Raw genomic sequence first — 23,476 nt, 5'->3', positions numbered from 1 at the left:
CTTATCAAAAATGCAAAAATTTGTCAAATTTTTTTTTTCGAAAACCGAAAAAGTAGGGATAGACATTGTTAGCTATGTTTATTAGCAGCACAAAACAGTCTTTATTTTAGCTGTGCGTCCATTTTTGGCCAAGTTATGGCGAAAACAACAATTAAAAATATCCGACTTTTTACAAAAAATATTTTTTTTGATTTTTTGATAAAATATAATCAGTTTTTTTTCGATAGCAGTGAAAATAATTGTCCAAAAGTGGAATGCCATACCTCGTTGAATTCGTAACAAAATTCCCTATCGATCCATGTACATACTTTGAAATGCTAATTTTTTGTCATTTTTCGCAAATTTTGATGATACCTCTTATCAAAAATGCAAAAATTTGTCAAATTTTTTTTTGTCGAGAACCGAAAAAGTAGGGATAGACATTGTTAGCTATGTTTATTAGCAGCACAAAACAGTCTTTATTTTAGCTGTATGGCCATTTTTGGTCAAGTTATGGCGAAAACGGCGATTAAAAAAATACGACTTTTTACAAAAAATATTTTTTTTGATTTTTTGATAAAAAATAATCAGTTTTTTTTCGATAGCAGTGAAAATAATTGTCCAAAAGTGGAATGCCATACCTCGTTGAATTCGTAACAAAATTCCCTATCGATCCATGTACATACTTTGAAATGCTAATTTTTTGTCATTTTTCGCAAATTTTGATGATACCCCTTATCAAAAATGCAAAAATTTGTCAAATTTTTTTTTGTCGAGAACCGAAAAAGTAGGGATAGACATTGTTAGCTATGTTTATTAGCAGCACAAAACAGTCTTTATTTTAGCTGTGCGTCCATTTTTGGCCAAGTTATGGCGAAAACAACAATTAAAAATATCCGACTTTTTACAAAAAATATTTTTTTTGATTTTTTGATAAAATATAATCAGTTTTTTTTCGATAGCAGTGAAAATAATTGTCCAAAAGTGGAATGCCATACCTCGTTGAATTCGTAACAAAATTCCCTATCGATCCATGTACATACTTTGAAATGCTAATTTTTTGTCATTTTTCGCAAATTTTGATGATACCTCTTATCAAAAATGCAAAAATTTGTCAAATTTTTTTTTGTCGAGAACCGAAAAAGTAGGGATAGACATTGTTAGCTATGTTTATTAGCAGCACAAAACAGTCTTTATTTTAGCTGTATGGCCATTTTTGGTCAAGTTATGGCGAAAACGGCGATTAAAAAAATACGACTTTTTACAAAAAATATTTTTTTTGATTTTTTGATAAAAAATAATCAGTTTTTTTTCGATAGCAGTGAAAATAATTGTCCAAAAGTGGAATGCCATACCTCGTTGAATTCGTAACAAAATTCCCTATCGATCCATGTACATACTTTGAAATGCTAATTTTTTGTCATTTTTCGCAAATTTTGATGATACCCCTTATCAAAAATGCAAAAATTTGTCAAATTTTTTTTTGTCGAGAACCGAAAAAGTAGGGATAGACATTGTTAGCTATGTTTATTAGCAGCACAAAACAGTCTTTATTTTAGCTGTATGGCCATTTTTGGTCAAGTTATGGCGAAAACGGCGATTGAAAATATCCAATTTTTTCAAAAGATTTTTTTTCGAGTTTTTGATAAAAAATAATCTGTTTTTTTGCGATAGCAGTAAAAATATTTTTTCAAATGTGGAATGCCATACCTCGTTGAATTCGTACGAATTCATGATAATATAATAATATGTTGAACGGGTTCTTATTGGCAGACTTAAATCTTATTGTCCCTCATGTGTTTCACATTCGACATGTTCTACATGTATTAAATAGTTACATAAAGTTACAAAACTTCTACCCTTACAACGACTGCGAAATTTGCTACCGTTTATTTAAATTTTGCGAGTGCTTTTTGGCCAACCCCAAAGACGATTCCATTTATCAGGTGGGTGCGAAAAACCCATCAGGAAGGACTTAACTCCTCAACCAAGGCGATGTTGACAAATTCTTTATCGTTTCGCATACACTTTCCGCTGATATTTATACAGAGCGCTGTTGTTGCTGCCGTTTGTTAACCCATCATCAACAATCGTGACAAAAGGCTCAAATCTGTCACATTCAAAACACGTGAGCGAACATCATTTATTTTGTGGGCTTGTCGCTTTTGAAATCGCTAGTAAATGTTTTTATTTCCCTTTGACTAGGTCCTTGCTCTCCACCTGTGTGCGTGAGTGTTTGTTTGTGTCGAACGCAATCGGAATTCACAAATTTCGAATTTGAAATACCATTTTTTATTTGTGTCACCTTTTTATGGATTTCGTTTTTTATTTAAACCGCAAACAAATTGACTTTGGTGAAATGAATTACTTTGCATTGGAGCCTAAATAATTGGTGGATATTTTACGATGTCAAAGCTATAAATTGATCAATCAAAATGTGCATATGAGAATTACCCTGCGGCCTTCAATGATTGCATAACATTATGAGGGGGAAACCACTGACAAACAATCCTTGTAACCTTCGTCACTGGTGTAAGGGTTCTATAATTAAGCCACCTACTGACCTAGTTTCGCCCACAAGTCGTTATGCTAATGCCTTACACAAGTCCTGAGTCCTGGCCCGAATCTCGCCCATCGATTGGCCATCGTTCTCATTAAGGTACTTCGTAAATCCTGTAAATGGACCTATTGAAATCTTTTGGGTATTATTTTTAATAAGTCGCCGGCAATCCAGGCGGCCACTGTAGCTTGATCTTTATGCCAAAAGTGCTTACTTGCGATACACTCTAAGCCACTTAACGTGAGTCAGCAAAGCGAATCTCATTAACAGGCTTTAATTTTGAAAACACACTTAAGTGCGAGGCGTATCCCGCGCTCTTGCCGCTTACCCCCTTTTTTGGCTCAATCTCCATCACCATCTTCAATCTCCAGCCTCAGTCAAGTCGACAACTCGACAACGGCAACCCTCATCAGGAATATGTAAGGACATTGAGGACGAGACCAGGGAGGAGGTGGTGGTAACCGGGGCCAGGAAAGCTCATCATCAGCCGACGTAGTCCGCCGTCATTTAGTAGTCTACTTAACTCGTCTAAGGATGCTCGTGGCAGCAACAGCAGGAGCAGAAGCAAAGGCAGCAGCAGAAGCAGAAGCAACAGATTGAGCAGCCGTTTGAGTTTCCAATTGGAGGTGGAACAAGTATGCGCCATGGTGATGCCATCCGCTTGGACCTTGGCATACCCCACTGTCCACTGTACACCACCCACCGCCCACCGCCCACCGCCCAACTCCCTACTGGTTAATGAGCTCACACAGGTACTTTCTGGGGGAACTACCATCTCCCACTACCAACTCCGCTTGGCTAAAAACATCCCGCACACTATCTCCGGAAAAGTCCGCAAACTGCTGGTAGTGACAGCGCACAAAGGGGCAAGTCTTTCGCTTTCGCCCATAACAGCAATTAATTGGCCCAAGTGGCTGACAGTAAATAAAGAGTGTCTTTTTATACTATATTTCGCTTTTTCGCCAGCACAAAAGCTTTTTGTCGAAATGGAGCTGATCCTGATGCTGATGGTGATGGTGATGCTGATGCTGAGTTGCCCTTTTCAAATGAGCAATTATCCGGGCGAAATTGAGCTCGGAATTTAAAATTAACTTTAGGTCGGCTGGATAATAGGTGGGTAAACACCATAAAGGGCGCACTTAAAAGCTTGCCAAAACTTTTCATCCAAATCCGAAGGATTGCTCAGCGCCTCGGGGAGCAGTTACATGGCCATGGCCTAATCCAATCATTGTCACGTATGCGCTCGAGGCATCATATTTGTTTTATTCCAGGAAATTAATCATAAACACATGAGACGAGAAGCGAGAACTGCATTCGACATTTCGTCTGTGTGCCCAGGATTTTTTACGCTTTCGTTTTCTATGTCCGCAGCCCCACTGTGGGATAGCCATGAAAATTTCAATTTATTTTAGCCTGCGGCTGCAACATTTTCACCCAACTGTCTTCGCCGAGGCAGTCTTTAATTTCCGCCCTGGCCCCTGAAAGCAAAATAATAACATAAATAATAAATCTATATGTATGGATAATTATTTTGCTTATCAAAAATGCCCAGAATGCTAGCTCGTGTGTAAAAATTAATATGGAAAATGGTTCCCCTCGCCGAACCGAAAAACGGAAAAGAATACAAAAACTGGAAAGAGAAATCATTTCAAAAGTTGAAGCAACAACAACAACAGCGGGGGGCGGCAGGCACAAAATGGGTGTGGCCACTAAAAGCCCACTTAAGTGGCAGGCCAGCTGACAGCAGGGGGAGGGGGAAGGTGGAGCAGGATTGACCCCGACCCGCATGGAGGCTCCCAGTCGAGGTCGAAGGTCAAGCTCCAGTCGCACTGCCCCTCTGTTTGCCTTTTGTTTCAGTCGCTCGGAAAGTTTCTGTGCTGCATAAACAGCATCAAATGGCTAGACTTTAATGTTTTCGCAAACGCATCCACTCAAAAAGCTTTGATGTTTTATTGTATACCCATTACGCCATTTTACCTGGTTGAAAATCCCCCCTTTAGGGGCAGAACTAAGCTGCGGTCGGTCGGAGGCACTTCCTCGCGGAAGGGAATATATATATTTATTTAACCTTCCGCCCGCACCCATTGACAATTTAAACCGTTTCAGCGGGCTCCCCCATAAAAATACCAACTTCCGCCTGGCTGCCCCTCGAATGTTGCCCACATCACATGCACATACTGTATATACGTACTATAGTAGTATAGTCTCGTACATATTTATACAATTCGCAGTTAAGTACTCAACTGGGTTGCCAAGAGTAATTAGGGCAGTCGGAGGCATTGGATTGGAGCTCAATGGTCGGAGCCAAGTGTTCTCAAGTGCCTCGACGATGTGGCTGGTCAACAGCTGCTTAACGTATTGGTCGGGAATCAGACCGTATTATGATCTGTATATCGGCATCAGCACTCTCGGTTGCATTTAATGCCACCGAAGGTTGGACGGGGCAGAATTTAATAAACGTGTAATGATGTTATGCAAACTAATTACATTGCCCCGTATTTGCTGTTTAAATGAATTTCCATTGTTTGTCTGCCTGATAATTTACACTCCACACTCCCTCACGTTTTGCCACCCCATCCATTAACCCTTACCATGCCTCTTCGCTTTCCAAGACAATTGAATTGTTCGGCCCTAATTAGAACATGAACTCGCTTCGAGCCGGGCATAACTGATATGAAAACGGACACATGCTTATCGCATAAATAGTATTGCTGCACCATCTTGCTTATATATTACCAGTGGCACTGACCTTTTTGGCAAGGTGACTGAAAGACCAGTTCCAAATTCATGCTCCAATTAGAACGTCTCAATTGCATCCGTCACATTTGCTATTTTCTTGGCCCTTCTAAATTTGCTCAAAATGAATAATGTACGTTAACATTACTGTTAGTTTTGCAAAGGGGTGGTTATGTGTACTGTTCCCATTTAACAGGGGAAAATTCGCTGTTGTCACTTAACAGCCATGTTGTAATGAGTTTGTGGAATGTAAATGCTCAGGAGCAGAAATGTTAACTTAAAGGGGATGATTGTTTATAGGAAAGGACAACAGCTCTGCTAAGACCTTAAATTCTGTTAATCTGAATATCTAAGCGATTGCAGTAGACACGAAAATGTATTTTAAAACATTATTAATAAATCCATAAATACAAAGTTGTTAGTGAGCGTAATTTATATCAGAAATACTACAAATGTATTGTATTTTCAAAGTAATGGAAATAAGGTTTCACAGAGAAGTATCCCTAATATTAATAATTATTTCCATATGCTTTGTAGTTGTGGTTTAAAAACATGATACGCCAGCTTTAGCGAAAGCATCAGTCATGAATACGTCAACAGTGTAGGCTCGTTCCCAAAAGAAAATCAAATCCAAAATCAGGCACAGGGTAAAATGCCCATGGATGCAATTCAATTGTGCGACATAATTGGAATATTAAATGTTTACAAAATGCAATATACAAATACAATGCTGGGGAAATCGGTGATTGGGTATGGGCGGCATGGGAGAGGCATCCGTAGCATGGCTACAATTTGCACTTAAATGCACACGCAATGGGCATAAATCAAACAGCAATAATAATAACAACAATGGGCACAGATCCGTTCGGAGGTGGAAAATAGGGAAATGGGGAAAAAGGGACAAAGTGGGGCAGTTTGGAAAACTGATGGAGACAATGCCGTTGCTCATTGGAGCAAGCTCCTGTGTGCTGTTTAGTGGTCTGTTTGGATGATTTGCATTTGAAACAATGTCAGCCGTTCGATACCGATCCTATGACTATGTTCATTCCGATTAAACCTAACATTATGCACACCGCCCGTGGAGTGTGAATTGAGTGACCAATAATGTAAAATTGATCCAAATTATTTCCCCTGCGCACATCGATAGTTGTTTCTATTTTGATTGTTGTCCGGGGATCGTTATTTCCGTCGTTTGCTTGTCAATTAAATTGGACCAACTTTTACCACCGTTACCACCAAAAACGACAACACCAATCAGTTTTCAAACGCGTCCGTTGCGAGGTAACTGCTTTTGGCATAGAAAAATTCTTAATATTTTAACTACTTAAATGCGTAAAAACTTTAAAAACACTTCAAATTACTTGTTAATGATGAGTATAGCTAACTATTTCTAACTATGTAGTTTATTTTTGCTGGCTTAAAAATTCCTTATAAATATACTACCTAAAACGAAATCTCCTACGCACTACACACAATTATTCTATCCTTTAAAGCCCGTTTAAGTATCTTAAATGATGGTCAATCAATCTCCGTTAAAGATAATGCTCTTCGCTCCATGTACAAAATTCTTTTGAAATACTTGACTATGAAATATCCAAGCCATAATGAATTGACCACGCCCACCCGGCTGGCAGGGGGTGCCCCACATGAGCAGCTGACAAAAGCAAAAGCACATCCGCAGCAAATACAGAGATGGGCAGGGAGCAGGGAGAGAAATAGTAGATTCAGAGCCAAGAAAATTGTTTGCACTCAAAGCATAAATAAGGGAAATATAGAAAAATCTTGAACTGTTGGTCCCGGGCCTTGGGTTTTTAGTTTTAGCCCGGTTCAAGTGCGGATATTTTATGAATTTTATACGCAGCTTGAACTGCCTTGGTCAACATGCCTCGACCATATTTGGTCCACTTTTGCGCCACACCCCACTCCCCAAAAGCCCGCAATAATATTCCACTGTTTGTGTTTATTTGGGACTTGAGATTTTTACTGTGCTCCCGATTTTGTCGCATAGCCCGAGGGAGTGGGGTAAAGAACTCAGTTTTGGAATGTGAGCAGTTCATGCGATTGTTGTTCCCCCTTGGAAAATTCCAATAATTATTAATTATGTGTGGCGTCTGTCAGCCAAGAGACATGCTGTGATTCCGGTAATTGAGGCTTAAATAATCAATTCGGTAGTCACTCAATTATTGAGCCCTTCATTATACACACCCTCGAAACCGAATTAACGCTTTAAAGCAGACCCAAATGTCGAGTACACACACATAAGCGCACATATCCATGTGAGATATCCCTATCCAAGCCAAACGAGCGTATCCTTCGGCCCCATCCTGCTGGCCACTCAATGCTTAATGAGCAACAAATGTAATTTATTTATGTACGGCCCGCCAACATTTCAAGTCCCTGGCCAATGGGACCTGCGCAGACCGCAAAATGCTTCAAGTTTTCAGCACAATTACCATAAGCACACATAGTACAAGGCGTGTGTGGAAGTGAGAGGGGGCTACCGGGCAGAGCGAGAGCGAGATAGAACGATAAATTGCTGGCCACTTTTAGCCAGAGCATTCTCAATTGCTGGGCAGCAAAAGTGTTGATATTTATGGATCATTTGCATGCGAGGCTCTCGATTCGCTTTCGTATATGTGCCAAAGCTCTGTGGCAACAATGGGCCAAAAAAAAAAGAAGGCGGAAAGAAATACCAACTGGCGAGACAGTAAAGCATTTGCTGCCACTTCCGCACAAACACACACTCACACTCACACACACGCACTCATACACAGGCACTGAAAGAGAAAAGGAGCAGGATGCTGAAGCTGCTTTTGAAAGTTGTCCAGTTGCGGTAAACATAAATTCTCGTTGACACGTTAATATTGTTCCCTTTTGGGTTTGTATGTGTGTGTGAGTGCTGGTTGGCTCCCCATTTCCCCATTTCCCCATTTTCCAGTTTTCACACAGTTTCCCCTCCCCGTCCCTCTGCCCAATTTCCATGGCTTACTGCTGCTACTGCAGACTGCAGCTAGTACTGAAAATGTCCAACAAAAGCTTAAAAACATTTAAAAAGGATTTATAGACATTTGGGGAATATGCTACGAGGCAGCCGGCATTCAAAGCAAGCCATTCCAGGACCCAGGATCACACTCCCCTGCACACACAGAGATACCAACCGAACACATCCAGAAACTCATACCAGCACACATACACACACACACACAAAAACCCATACAGAATGCTGTGCGAAAGTCATTTAGCCAGTCAGTTGGCCGAAAACAATAACAATTTTCAAGCTCAAAATCTAATTCATGATTTCATTACCAGAGGGTTGAGAGAGAGTGGCCAGAAAATCATTTCCTGTTTAGCACTTATTTTTCGAAAGGGTGCGGGGCGATGTAGTAATTGACCACGCCCCCGTCTTGTAGTTGTCTTTTTTACGGCATCAGGATGGCCATTGAAAGTGTCACTATCGATGAAATGAAAAGCCATTAAAGGAAATTACCCGACTTGACTTTGAGTCTCTGGTCCGCGCCGTTAAATGGCACATTAGCAAAGAAATTTAGTGGCACAAAAAGGTTCTCAGAAGCCGCCGACGTCGGTGTGGGGCGAAAAACAAAAGCCAAATTGTCTATGAAGTCATCAAAGTGCCTGCTAATCGCATTGCCATTCGTTGCTCATACGCACTGTAGGACGAGGCCTGAAGTAGCTGAAGTAGGAAGAGCAGCCAGCCCAGCAGCTCGCTTTGATTCAGTGTAAATTGAATTGGCTTTTGAGGTAGGCCATTAAATTTGATTACAGCTCAGGGTGTGTCAGGGAAAATTGCCTTTAAACTGGCATCAGAATCAGAAACCTGCAACCTGAGCAAAAGTAGCTCAGGCAGCTGAATTTTATATTATTTTATTTATCACTCGACCAAGTCGAGAACATACTAAGCATTGCCACCTTTGTGAAATCATAGCCAAGCTGTGGCAAAGTGCGTACATCTGTATATACATATAGTACATATACATATTTTGTTTTGCACCAATGTTGACTCGGATTATGCATTCAAATATTTCCATTTCGTGCAACTGACTGGGCAAATTGTCAAGCTGACATGACAGCCAGATTGGTATTTGAAAAGTGCCAGCATTTAAAAAGAATTTGTTTATAAATTTTATACATGTCTTTGGCCACCAAGAGGCGCATAAAATATTCAAAATCTAATTTCCAACCTGCCAACTTTCTCCACTCATTGCCGTTCGTAATTTTTATAAGCTTTTCAACACGGCCAAATGCTAAAATCGCTGTCCGCTCAAATCGCTTTGCTGTCAGCCAGTCTGACAAACCGAAAACGAAAATGCCGGAAAGAAATAAGGCATAAAGCTCATGTATATATATGCGCTAAATAAAATGTCAACGGAAGGCCATTTAGAAGCGCGTGCTGTAAAATGAGCAAGATTTATGTCCAGACAACAATAACGCCGGTCCTTTCCGAGTATTTACAACTCGGCATTGTGGGGCCAGGAAATGTGCTTCCAAATGCAAATCAAAGCAGGCCACTCCACCTGCACGAGATGCCCTTCTGAAGAGCCACTGAAACTGCCAGTTACATCAAGTCAAGTCCAGGGTTAGGGCCAACATGGAATCGCCATTAAGCCGGGCCAAGGCAAGTGAAACTGCAGTCTCTGGCTGCCCAAAAATATGAGTGACGTGTAGCTTACCCGGTTGCTTCGAACACGTTAACTGGACGATTGAACGATCCGAGCTCGAAGCTAATCAACAGATTGAGGGAGGTCTTCATCAATGTCGAATACTTGCCTTGGCAACTGCTTTGTGTTTTCAATGGCATAAGCCTGTTTCCTCCGTCAGCGAATCAGTCAGTAAATCAAGAGGGAATAAATAGTTGGTCATTAAATATTCCACAAGCCAAATGTATTGCTTGACGTGTGATTATGACTATATCAATCACTCATGATAAGGAACAAACAAGATTTACAGAAAACCAGAACTCAAGATGCTGTTCGCTTATTAAATTCGCACTTTTATCTTCTTAAAAAAATGCACAGATGAAACTTGTCGTTTGTGAAAGGGATATAGCAAAAATGCTTAAATTAAAAGCTATTTCTTAGAATGTGTATGCGGAGTTATGTCCCACAAAAGTTCCATATCGCTGGAGATTTCTTCGGGTCCTAGGAAAAAATATATGTTTGACTATGCTTTTGTTGTCTCTGTGTTTTTTTTGCATTCTTCATACAAGGGGCACACTTGAGTGTTTCACTCTTATCATCTGTCTTTGTATGCCAAATGGCACTTGGAAAAAAGTTTCAACGGCCATCCCAGATGCTCTCCTGTGTTCCCGGCTACCTTTGTCTTCGTTTTAATTGAAACGTAGTGAAAATATGCCACATTATAATGACAGTCAAAACATTGAAGTGTGACCAGTGATGCATAGAAAGCTTTAAGTGTGACCAACTAACTGCTAAGCTGTAGAGTTTGACCGAGTTAATCATAACGCTGAGAGGATTCAGCACTCCCGAATTGATTTGCGGTTTCATTATGGCAACAAGCGCAGTAAAACCTCAATGGCAGAGTGTACTCCTCCACTTTAGAAGCTGCGACACATTTTCCATTGTTCAAGTTTGGGTTTTTGCTCACTGAACGATTCCCCCGATTTGCCCCCATTTTTACCCCTCAGCCGTGCTCTACTTTTTGGCTTTTTCCAGTGTTGAGTTCTTTTCATGGCTTTACTGCCTTTTCTCCATCATGCTTCTTCTTTAGCCACTGGTTTTTTTCATTTTTTTTTTGACATAAATTTGAAACTTTTGCAGTTTTTATTGTTGGCAGACTCGTTGGCAGTAATGGATTTCAAATAGAGTTACTCATGGGTAAAATGCTTCATACTTTGGGGTATTAGCAAATCTGCTAAGACGACTCCCAGACTTTTCAGCTCGTATTAATATGTGTGACTCTTGGCTGCTTCTGTGTATACTGTTTACTGGTTTGTTTTGTTTTCTTTCCCCCAGCAACTGCAGTGCAGTGCAGTGCAGTGCAGTGCATAGTTTGGTGCCCACTAAAAGCCTCAAGTTATTTGTTGCATGCCCTCTGCTAATGCACATTTTATTGAAATAAATTCCGTGCCGGCGGCTCACGGCTGGCCCGCTGATCCACTGGCACTTTGGTGTTTTGTGGCTGCTTTTAGCTGATTTTATGGCCCTAAAAGGCGCCCGCAGTGGCCATGGCGTTGATTTGCTGCCGCCCGCGGTTGCCGCGCATTCGCCACGTTTGCTGCCCCGGGGCCAGTTTATAGCCATGCCTTTACCCCCAGTATTCAGTATTTTGCCAGGGACTTCCCCCGATTTCAGACGGTTTTGCTGGCCAGCGAGCTGCTTAAAGGCGCTCGGTGCCCACGGCGCTCCACTTAAGAATGCAAATGATATTTACGTTTGCTCTCGCTCTCGGCTTCTCCTTCTTAAGTGCAAAGTTAAACGACGCCCAGAAGTATGCAATGCGGGGGATTCTGCGAAAAAGGGGGGAGTTGTCCTGCATTTTTAATTACACTTCGCAAATCGGCTGGGTTAACTGCACTCGGATAAAAGATTTGCTAACTGAAAGGGTGGGTATTATAGGAATCACTTAAATAGTATGAATTTCTATTCGTATTTTACTTGCGCACTTTTAAGCCCCGATTCTAGGTTTTATTTTTATACAAAGGAAATAGATTCTTAGATTGAAAGAGGTATACTTTTAAATCCTTATTTATAAAGTTAATTTATGTACTAGCTAAACCAATTTGCTTAAATTAACCGCCTGACATACACAATCGCTTAGTGCAGTTAATGATTGAGAAAGTGTTCCGCTTATCAGAAATATCCATATTTTGAGCGTTCTTCGACTGTAGGCGCCAAAATGGTAATACGCATAGAGCAGCCATTGTGGCGTTAGTGGGAGCCGGAACATGGCCATATATCTCTCGGCCATACTATGTATATATGGGCCACACTTCCGCAACCAGAACGCCAAGTTGGCGCATTTTAATGGCCTCGTCTTCTTGGCACACTGCATGGGGCTGCATTTCAGTGTCATGCTGGCATTTAATTTCACTCACTGCGAAAATGTTTTATGTCTTGGCCAAACACTTGGGCCCGAAAGAAAAAGAACGAGTTTTATGCGCCGTACGACAATTTAGCAGCTGCTGCTGCTTTGCATTTCGTTTTTCCTCCAGCTGCTCTTGTGTACATTTCCCGCTTTTCTTTCTTTACTCCTATATTTTTTTTTAGGTGAATGAAAGTGAAAAACGACAACAAATATGTATGTGTGTGGAAAACGAAAAATTTTGCTTGCATACAGGTGCAAATTTTATATGCACACTTTGCACCTTTTGCCGCGAGTGTGTGGAAATTTGCTACTTTAAATGTTGGCGGCCAAAAGGGTGCACGCCTGGATGGATTCTGTTGGCCGGAAGTGGCGGGGCCATGGGGTCGAGTGTTGGGCGGTGAGCGGTGGGGGGTGAGAGGTCTGGCAAAGTGGGCCAAGAGCCGCCAAAGTGTTGCAAAATCACAGCACAAAAGAATTCAATCAGCAGTGCTTAGCTGGGCGTCAGCCATACCAACACACACGCATACACACTCATACACACGCAGGCACACATCCACATCAATCTACAGTGAAGCTGCGGTTAACAGGCGAAGCGTAATATAAACTTGAGCTCACAAGCAGGAGAAAGTCGAGCGAAAGAGAGCGGTGAAAGCGGCCACGTGTATATGTGTGTGTGTGTGTATGCGTGTGGTATTTATTTTTGCATTTTAAGCTGCACAAAACAACCGAGGCAACGGCAAAATGGACGCCTCTGACGTTGGTAACGACGTCTCCGTTGCAAGCGCCAAACCGGAAATGCTCACACACACACACACACACACCAAAACACTCACACATGCACCGCTTGTAAAGGGCAGCTTTTAAACTAGCAAACAAAGGTGTCAGAGTGGAAAAGCCGTCAACAGCTTCGATTTGTTAGTTCGCCCAGCTTTGGCAGCAATATTTTATTGAATTTTAAAAATGGGGCATACAGGTATGCTTTTGCCTTTATTTTAAACTCGACCAAAAATCTAAAAGACCGGAAACCACAATGCCAAACAAAATATTTTGAAGTAAAATGCATTTAGTCGGCTTACAAATTTGTTTAATTCACTCATTTAATTAATTTGTTATCCAATCATGTCTGGTTAATATATTCAATAAACTATGCATTGGACTGGCTTAAATTAATGACGTATATCTCTATCTCCACATAATGCTAATTTCTATTTTTAATTTAACATCGAAATGTAACAAACGACGCGAAAAAAAGTCTCATTATTTAGCGCCAGCTGTAACAGGTGAATAAGAGCAACAATAAAAGGAGCAGCCCAACTTAATTTCGAAATTCATTAAATTTTAATATGGTCCGGGCGGCAGTTCATTTGTGAAGCGAAACCAATTTGCAATTTGTATTTATTTTGCCTTAATGAAGCGAGCTCTCCTCAAACTGATAAACAAATATGAGAGCAGCAGCAGCTGTGAACTCCACCGCATTATGGGTTCTCCAAGGAAAATGGAAAATGGTATGACAATCTTTTTAGGACTCCAAGAAGAAGGGAGCTGGAGCATTACGTTGTTTCGGTATTTTTGTTGGTTAGAGCGGGAAGATAACTTGCCCTTGGCCTGTGGGGCATTTACAGCTAAGGCCGAATTATGATTTCTTCTGCTGTTGTTGTTTTTGAGTACGAATTTTCCACAAATTTCGTGCTGTTTTCCTCTTTTTTCTTTCCTCTCGCAGCTGCTTTGCAAGCCACCTACTAATTTTTGGGCGATACAAACGAAATGTATGTAATTTCCCTGGAGCGAAATTGACATAAGCAAACGTAAAAACGCCAACAGCCATATATGACAAAAAGTTTGGAATGAGGAGCATTTCAAGGGCTGGCAACATGGCTTCAATCATTATTCATCATCCATCAACGTTGCGAATTTTCCTTTCCTTTTTATTATATATATCTTCTGTTCCGCTGCCTTTTTTCCCATTCCACAATCTTCTTTTTTTTTTTTCTTCATTTTTGGCAAGCAAATGTGCAAGTAAAAATTGTTGGCAAAAAAAAAAGAGGAGTAAAAATATAAATGAAAATTGTAGCCGCCGGCACTTTTGCAGGGCGGCGGTACTGGGACTAATTCGTGCCTGCAAAGCAAACGGAGTATAAATTATCATCATGGAAAACAAGTGGAAAATGTCATTTATCATATTTTCGGTGCACCGAAACTGTAGAGCCCGCCTGTCAGTCCTATGAACACGAACACACATTGCCCACGCATTCACAGCAAACATAGATGCCCATGTCCATATGTGATCGGATGTATCACCAGGCTGGCATAGGCTGGTATTTCAAACTATATCGGAAATTCCCCAAAACGAAGGGATTGTTTCGGAAACATACCACACGCTGTCCCCCCTTTTTCCCATTAAGTTCTTGATTTCGCATGGGTCTGGTATTTGCGCTACATATCGTTGGGTAGCTGAGAACTTAAGCTTGTGAGATTAGAAATTTACAGGCACTCGATGTGCCTTTCTGGGTCAAAAACTTAATTTCTATTTCATATTTGATGAAGATATTTTCCGCTTTTAGATATTTCCTTTCATTTTGCGTTTTCTTTCAGCTTTTCCTGGAGCCCGACTTCAAAGCAGAATTGATGGGTGAGGTGGTGCGGGCATGCGAACTTCATTAACATTTTTATGATGCGCCTTGGCAACCGCAAATGTGGCCAGAGTTCGCGGAAGGAACTCTGGTGGAAGATCTAGCCCTGTCCAGGACTTCAGGACTCTAGGACTTTAAGGACCTCGAACAGAGTGGCTCGCAACGAAATGCTTTTGTTGCCGCCGCAGCCTTGGCGCATTTTTTCCGCTCGCCATTATGATGATTTTTTATCTAACTGTTTTTGTTTTTATATATATATTTTTTTTGTTTTTTATTCTTGTTGCCGCCTTGGCCGCGGAACGAGGGAGCGACTAAGCACAATGAGGCAGTGTCCTTCGCCTCCTTTCGGGCCACCTGAGCTACAACCCATGAGCCATGAGCCATGAGCCATGACCAAAACAAAGCCATTACAGTTATTTGTTGTCTATGGTGCGCTCTCGCTTGTAATTTACACAATAAACATTGACAAAGGAGCCATCCCCTCAAATGAAGCAAGTCCTGGCCGAGCGAAGGGTCTTGAAGTCTCTGGGTCGTTCAGTTTTCATGTGGATCCTTGGCTGGATTAAAAGGGCCAGGAATCAGATTCTTGGCTACTCAGTGAAAGGACACAGCCGAAAAACAATATTATAAATTGTTTAAAATTTCAGGTTCATTTATAAATATTTTTAAGCTAGGTTTTAAGTTTATTTTAATTTTAAGTTTGAATATGCTAAATAAACCACACTTTAGTCTCTTAAAAAATCTCTGCTAATTAGATTGAAACCCATGGTATTTTTTTCATTAGGGTGATATAAATGAAATTTATATAGTTTTTTGTATAAATTGATTGTTTTCAGTGCACCACACATGTCCGTTTGAACAGCGCAGGCATCTAACAATGCCTTTCCTCACCTTGGTCTCAAGTTCTCAGTGGCTGCAGCTATCCGAGACTTGACTTCACTTCAATTTCTCCATGTTTGCCGTTCGCTTTATTTTCTTATGGCTCGCTTTGAGCGTGTGCCCACTTCCTCCGCTTTCCCACATTCTCCGCCCCCCACAGCCACGCCCCTTTGTCGTCTTGCTAAGCGTTTTCGACTGCAATCACGACTTTTCCGCAGCTTTCGAGTGCCATTTTCCACGCTACTCACTTTCTTCGGTCTTCTCTTTGGATCCCAGGCTCCTTTGCTCTTTCCTTGCCCAATGCATATTCTGTGGGTGGGGGGTGTGGCTTTCCAGGGGGGGATGGGGTGATGGGTGGCACTGCGAGACGTTGATGCTGGTTGCAGATTGTCGGCAAGTGTCAATTGTTTTTGGGAACCAGAGGAGGCCAGTCAGGCGTGGGCGACAGCCGAGGGAGCGAAAAAGGCAGTCGAGGAGATGAACTTGACTCGAGATTGACTCGCCCATAAGGCAGACATTACTCGGCGGCGACAGCGAAGAGATCTATTAAAGGCAGGCACTTAAACTGACAAGAAATTAAATTCAGTTAAAAAAAGTGGGATTTTTAAAAGTAATTGCAATTTTTCACTTATAAAAGGAGATAAGTGTGAAGAGCGTCACTGTACATATGCACTGTTCAATATGAGTATCTTTGCTATTTTTATCTGTAAGAAGTTTGTTCTCTTCAACATATTTAAGGTAACTCGAAAATTAAGGAATGTTAGAGATTGTTATAAATATTTAAATATTTAACAGACTCTAAATTTCTTTTGAGTGCAAAACAGAACCCAGCTTAGCCGGCGGCCTTTGAAGCAATCAAAAGCAACCTAGCTGATTGCATTAGGCCCGTTCTGGTGGCCATTACCATTAGCCGGAGCTCTGATTTCATATTTAATTAGAGACCCTAAACTGACCCCCTGACCTCCATTAGGCAAACCCTGCGGCATGCTGCGGTTGAACTACTCGCAGCTCGCTCAATATTTCAATTTCGCGCTACACTTTGTCTGCCAATCAATGGCAATGCCTCGCGTAGCCCTCAACTGGTCACAAGTGATGTGCACTCCACTCGTTTATAGCCAAATCAAGTAGTTTAAAAAACTATCAAGTCCATTAAGTTTGAATTGAAACATTTGTTGGCCAAAAAGAATGCTCTTACGAACAAGAGATATGCGTTATATTGGCTGAACTGCATTTGTTCAGCTCGGAAAAGGATTCTCTTCTTAATTAAACTATCATATATTTTATTAAATTCTAAATGCTTTTACTTAGGACCCTTTCTATTTTCATATATATTTTTGGGCTTTCCCAGTGGTGTGGTTCTGGCACTGACAGCTCTGCTTGGCCATCGTGAACACAACTAGTGAGCTGCCAGTAGTCGTGGTGGCATTCTGCATATGTGAGGGTGCAGGAGCTCCACTTTTGAATCCTGGGCCCTATCGCTCGCATAGCCATGCCTGAGATGCCTGGGCATGCGGCTCGCAAAAAAATGCCAATAGTTTTTTGTCGAACGCCGTGGGGCATGGCATTTTTTAGCGCCAAAACCTCAAAACATCAAAAAGCGAACACACAAGGGACTCCCCCCACTCGCTGGGCTGCCTGGCTACCCGGCTGATGGGTTCAATGGGTGGGAGTGGTGGTCGGGAATCGTGAGTGGAATGGATGCAGCCTGGACGGAAGCATATTGGCCACTGTGACCGCGACCAGGACTTTGGCATTTGGGTGAAGGTTGCATAAAACATGCCAGCGATAAATTTGTGCATGCCGCGCATAGATTTCCAACCTATCCCGCAACCATGGGTGGAATGTGGGCGCTTTTGGGTGGGGGGCGTGGCCTTTGTAGTTGTGCGAATCGCTTGTGTTGATTTTGATTTTCCTGTTTTTTTTTTTTATTTTTCTTTTAGGAGAGCGCGAGTGTGGCTATTGAAAAACGGCTCAAAGTACTGGCTGATTAACTTTATGAGCTACGTGCGGCTTTTAATGGCAAAAAGGTGGACTTATCGAGGCCGCGAGTGTCTCAAGTGTAACATTGCGAGCACTTTAAATTTATGCAGGACAACGATGCACTAGCACTTGCAGCCAGGCATTCCACTACGTTTTTACTTTATTTTATTTTATTTGCATTAATCACGTCGCCAGCGACGCTATTGAAAAATATATTTGCCTGCTGGGAAATTTCTCGCTCTCGCTGGCTGAGCACAGCACAAAATGCACAAGGACGTAAGTTCGGAGTCCTGCGTCCTGCGTCCTGAGTTCTCAGTCCTTTTTTCTCCTGCGATCTGGCAGTTGCATACGCTTCGCTTTGGCTGTTAATGTGAAAACGATGGCAGCAGGTTTTCTGGCTGCCACGAGCGGCAAAGAAGTGCCAAAGAAAAATTGCATAAAATAAAAAATATACAAACGTACCTGTTATATTCGTATGTATATATAGAGATATATATAGTGCATATATATCCTTGTAGTTTGTATTGTAAAATGTTTCTCCCGCGTAAGCTGCAAATATTGTAGCAACATTTTTATTGAGGTTTTGTCTGTTTGCACAACAAAAGCGAGGGGCAATGCCGCTGGAGGGGATTTGGAAGGAGTAAATCTTTCCTTTATTGTGGAAAAGATGCCTTGTATAATTTCAATGTAAAATTGCTGCAATGGTACTTTCGTGGCGGTGGGGAAAAGCAAATGCATTGAGCAGCAGATACACAAGAGTCAGCGTGGCGTATGCGCAATTATTTGTACAAAAAAAAGAAGGTAAATACAAATTGAAAGGGGACAATGGAGAAGAAGAAACTTGCGGCTTCAGATTCAGATTGAGGCTGGGCTACAGAGATGGCTCTTAGGCCTGGCCAAATTCTCTACAAATTCGGGATTTCATTTTGCGACAACTTACATTCCATTCAATGCGCTGAAAGAGAATTTGAATGTCAAGCCTGCTTTAGTTTTCTTTATGTGTAGTAAAAGATCAATGAGGTTTAACAGAAGAGAAGGAAGCCTTGCAAGTGCAATAGAAATTATACATTAATAACTCAAGAAATGGTTGGTATTATTTTATAATAACATACTTTATTAGTTAGAGAAATTTGACTTTTTGAAATACCTTATAGATATATGTATTTGTTTTAATATTAAATAATAATGTATATCAATCTTGAATGGAGGTACAAAGAATTCAGAAAGCTCTTAAATTTTTTTTTACCTAATGCAAACCTATTCTGCTAGCTAACAAACCCTTCGGAAGAGAAAAGCAAGAACTGCCAGATATATTTAAAAGATCTTTTGTGATGGCGTTTAATGTGTGCCTCATTCCATTCCCTCGCACAAACAATATGCATTTTAATTTGTTTCATATTGCAACGTTTTGTTTAAATGTAGAGCGCTTTGTTTGCCCGCTTCTTGTTGTTTGAATTTCAGTTTTTGTTTTGTTGATTCCAACTTGCCGCGCTGTGCGTCGTTTTATGAAAATTCAATTGGTTGCCGAACTGAACTGCAACCAAACGATAGAAACTATGGCTGAAACAGCGACATTGGCAGCGGCAGAAACAAACAAACAGAACTCGGATTCAGAATCGGAATCGGAATCGTCGTCTCTGCATATTTGGTTAAAATCGTTGCCTTTCACTGTTTGCCATTTCAATTATGTGCAACGCGGCGTATGCACAATGTTGTAATGAAATGGGCACATAGCACAGCCTCCGCTTTACCCCGACACCCTTTCGCCATTCACCACGCCACGCATAAATATTTTGGCCAGAAATGAAGGCGGCCAGCCCGCGGCTCCCAATTGGGCAAAGAGTTGCTGTTTTCCTCCGCGTGCGCGTTGTTGGCCCTCCAAGTGGACTCTGTTATTTAAAAAGGCATTTTGTCGACGACTGCAGTTGCAGTTGCAGTTGCATCTGTTTCTGTTTCTGTTTCAGCATAGTGTTAAAACTTCATGCATATTTATGGTGTCATTCATTTTAAAAAACGTTCGAGTATAAAACGCATTTAAACGGCCTCTGGGAATTGCAGGGACAGTTTTGTAATGGCCCGTCGCCCCGAAAACCAGTTGTGGCTACGATTGAAATGACCATTTAGAATTTTATCAATCGTCTCACTTGCACATTTGCCGGACTTTCGAAACAATAAGCAAATGGACAGAGGGATCTGCAAATTAAATGCAGCTCTCCCAAGTCTTTTGTTGACCATGGCTTTGCCTTCAGTTTGTCTTGCCGTGCATCATAGGGCTTATTTTGCGCAAAAGTTGCCTTTGGCTTTCTGCAAAGTTGCCCAACAAGTGGTGCGGGATATTCGAGGCATCCATGCCCATGTCCCCCCAAGGGAATCGAGTTTGGGCATACCCACCCACCCACATCCACCATTAGCAGCTACTTTTCAATGCGGTTAGCTGGCAAACAAAGCGTTGCACATTTGTGCAGATAAAGTTCTGGCTCAATACGAAGGGGAAAGAGAAAAGGGGAAAGGGGGGAAATAGCTAAAAAATATGTAAAAGTATTTCGCATTTTATTTTTTGTATTTTTATTTCGTTCTTGCCTTATTTTATTTACGAACAAGTTCAGATGAAATGCACAACAAAAGTTGCCCCTGCAAAACTCCTCGCCCACACAGCAAAAGTTAATTGCATGTGTATTTGTGTGTGGCAACTAACTTTTTAGGTAAGTTTAAAAAGGCGTTGGGCGGCGGGCGGTGAAGGAGGTTGGCAATAATTAAACACACATTTTATGCTGCTAATGAAACATTACTTGTTTACATTTAATTTGCTATTTAGAAGCCCCAACGCGCTCCGCACCCACGAACAAAAACACCCCCACGTATCGAGTCTGGCAGCTGCATTGAGCGATGACGAAAAGAAAAGTTCATCTGCAGTCCAGTTCAAGGAAGTACACTGGCAGAAAACTTTCAAGCTTCTTAATAAGAAGGTATAGTTGTATAAGTATTCAGAATAATTATATATAAAATAAGTAGTTTGAGGTTTGCAAGCATAACTATGTGCTTTTGAGCATGCTCGCTTATAAATTCGTAATTAATTAATAATTAATATAAGTCGATATCATTTTGTTTCAGTGTGTCTACTAACCTATTCAAAATACTTAGAACAGTCGGCCATTATTATTTTTCTGGCAATCAACTGCGCATCATTGCCTTCGGCTGCCTTTGCAACGTCCTTTCGACTTTTGATTTGTTGACTTTCTTGGCAGGCAGAGATTTATGAACACACACATGCCGAAATAAAGTTGCTTATATTTAGGCCAACAAAAGCAGCTTATATATGCAAAATTTTCCAGCTTACACACGAGCAGTTCCGTCCCCACCCCCCCACACACACACACACACACACCGATCTTAGTTGTAATTTATTGGGTTGATAAAAACAAATGAAGAAATTACAAGAAATGCAGCAATAAAACAAGGCAGCCAGCAAATATGCATTGTGCAAATTTGACTATGTGAAAATCGTTGCAAAATTGAAATCTTTATCGTTCCACATTCGGGCAATAGCTGTGTATACTCACATAGCCATTTGAATTCCTTACGGTTGACACACTTTCGGAACTGTGAAATTTTTCATTTACTTTGATTTGCTGCCAATATCTCTCAATCACCGAACTCAAGGTAGGCCAAAAGCCCCAATCCTGTGGCTTGTAATTTATGAACTTGCTCACAGCGCACTGGTTGAGAATTTCACATTAGTTACCGTCCTTGGCAACATTTTTTGGCGAATTGTATGCAGCGATGCGTAAATTTCACTTATGAGCATGTGCCAGCATACTATGTGGTTTTCCAAAGGAGCTTTTCCGAAGGGCGGGGAAAATGGGCATATGGAAAAGCCAGAGCAAAAGGGTGCTCACAAAAATATTAAAAACGGCAAATCAAAGTGCGCTGCCTACATATTTTTGGGCAAATGTTTGCGGTTGGGAATGATCCTTTAGCTGGATTACTTTCATGTGGCTGCAGTACTCCTCAAATAACAGAAAAAGCTCCACATCAGCCACTACTTTCTGTGTCTCTGAATACTAAAATGGATTTTCCCGTGTTTTTTAGAGAAAGCAATTTTTTAAGCTAAATGGCGCACATCAGAAGCGCACTAATTGAAACTGTCAAAAGTGATGGCTGGATTAGTGAATTAAATAATTCATTAGCCTGCGGAAAAATCAATTCAAATTAACTATAACATGGTAATAGTTTTTAAAAAGCGCGCTCAATTGACAGCATATGTAGACGAAAATTGTAATATTAATGGACGGTTGCCTTTTAATTATGTAACAATTTTAGTTATATGTATAAAGTAAGTATTGTTGAACACAAATTATTGATGGTTTTATCAATTTTGGTAGCGAGCAATAATAGAGCCATTAAATGGTTAATTAATAAAAGAATGTGTAGCAGCTCTTTGTCAAAATTAAAATTCATATTGCACAAATGCTGGGTCAGCCATTTCAGCTCAAAGTTCATAGATTTTGCAATAACAGAATTATGGACTTGTTTGTGTTCGTTCACAGAACAGTGGCATTACGACAAGTTTATTGCAACTTTTTGCGCATTGCCCCCGAACAAAACTTATCAAAAACTTTCACGTTCATCATTTGCAAATATTATGAGTTTCCATGCGAGACACACATTCGCAAATATAGAAATTCCCGCGCATAAGGAGTTCGGGCATTATATTTTTTGATTGCGAGTGCGTGGCACAGATGACAAAGAATCCAGCTAAAGGATGGATCCTTTTGCGGAGGACATCCCGCTGACAGTTGGCACCGCAAGGAATCCGTTGTGATTTCTGGCCATTACCAAAAGCAGCCACGCTTATCTGTCAGCCAGAATGCAAAGTCCCATGCGGAGATATGTACATGTATCTATGCAGATACTTTTATCGCATTTCATTCCTGAGGAGAAACTTTCAGCTCCCGCGCTCAAGGATTGACAAAATAAATAAATATGAAAATTTACGGCATAAGTTTGGGTATTTTTTACCCATCGCTCCGATTTGTGGCTTTTAACTTTGGCTGCTGAATTTATTGAAAAATCGATTGTGGCATTAAATGCGCCATGCAGGAAAAAAAAAAAAGGAAAAGGGACTGAGAACGAGAATACTGCCTACTGTGTGTCCTAAATCCATTTGGCTTTTCGGCAAATCATCTCGGCTTGCAGCTGCAAAACTGGCGCGTGACTCCGTCGAACTTGGCCGGAAAATTTATGCAAAGCGCTGCCAGATACTCAGATACTTAAAGCAAACCCAAAGCCGCTGCAGCAAGTTTTCCTCACGCTTTTCTTCTTACTGAAAACTTGGGAGTCAGGGCATTGTGTTGTCTTGATGATGGGTAAGGAGTAAATTTGCATAAAAGTGCGATTCGCATCGAAGGGCCAGCCACGCCCCTCCAAGCCAATTCAATTTTATTTGTCCACGCACTTGTATGTACAAATTAGCAAAGCCTCTAAGCACTTGCCAGCAAACCGACCAAAAACGCTGGCAAACAATGTGCAAATTAGGCCACAAATAAAAAAAATACATGCAAACGGGGGCAGACATTGAAAAGGTGGCGACACAAAACGATCGGCCGCAATTGGAATAAAAATAACGAAATCAAATCAAATAACACTAATT

This window comes from Drosophila santomea, chromosome 3L, assembly GCF_016746245.2.
Source record: "Drosophila santomea strain STO CAGO 1482 chromosome 3L, Prin_Dsan_1.1, whole genome shotgun sequence".
NCBI lineage: Eukaryota > Metazoa > Arthropoda > Insecta > Diptera > Drosophilidae > Drosophila > Drosophila santomea.
The sequence above is the reverse complement of the archived record's forward strand: the minus strand, read 5'-3'. Positions refer to the sequence as shown.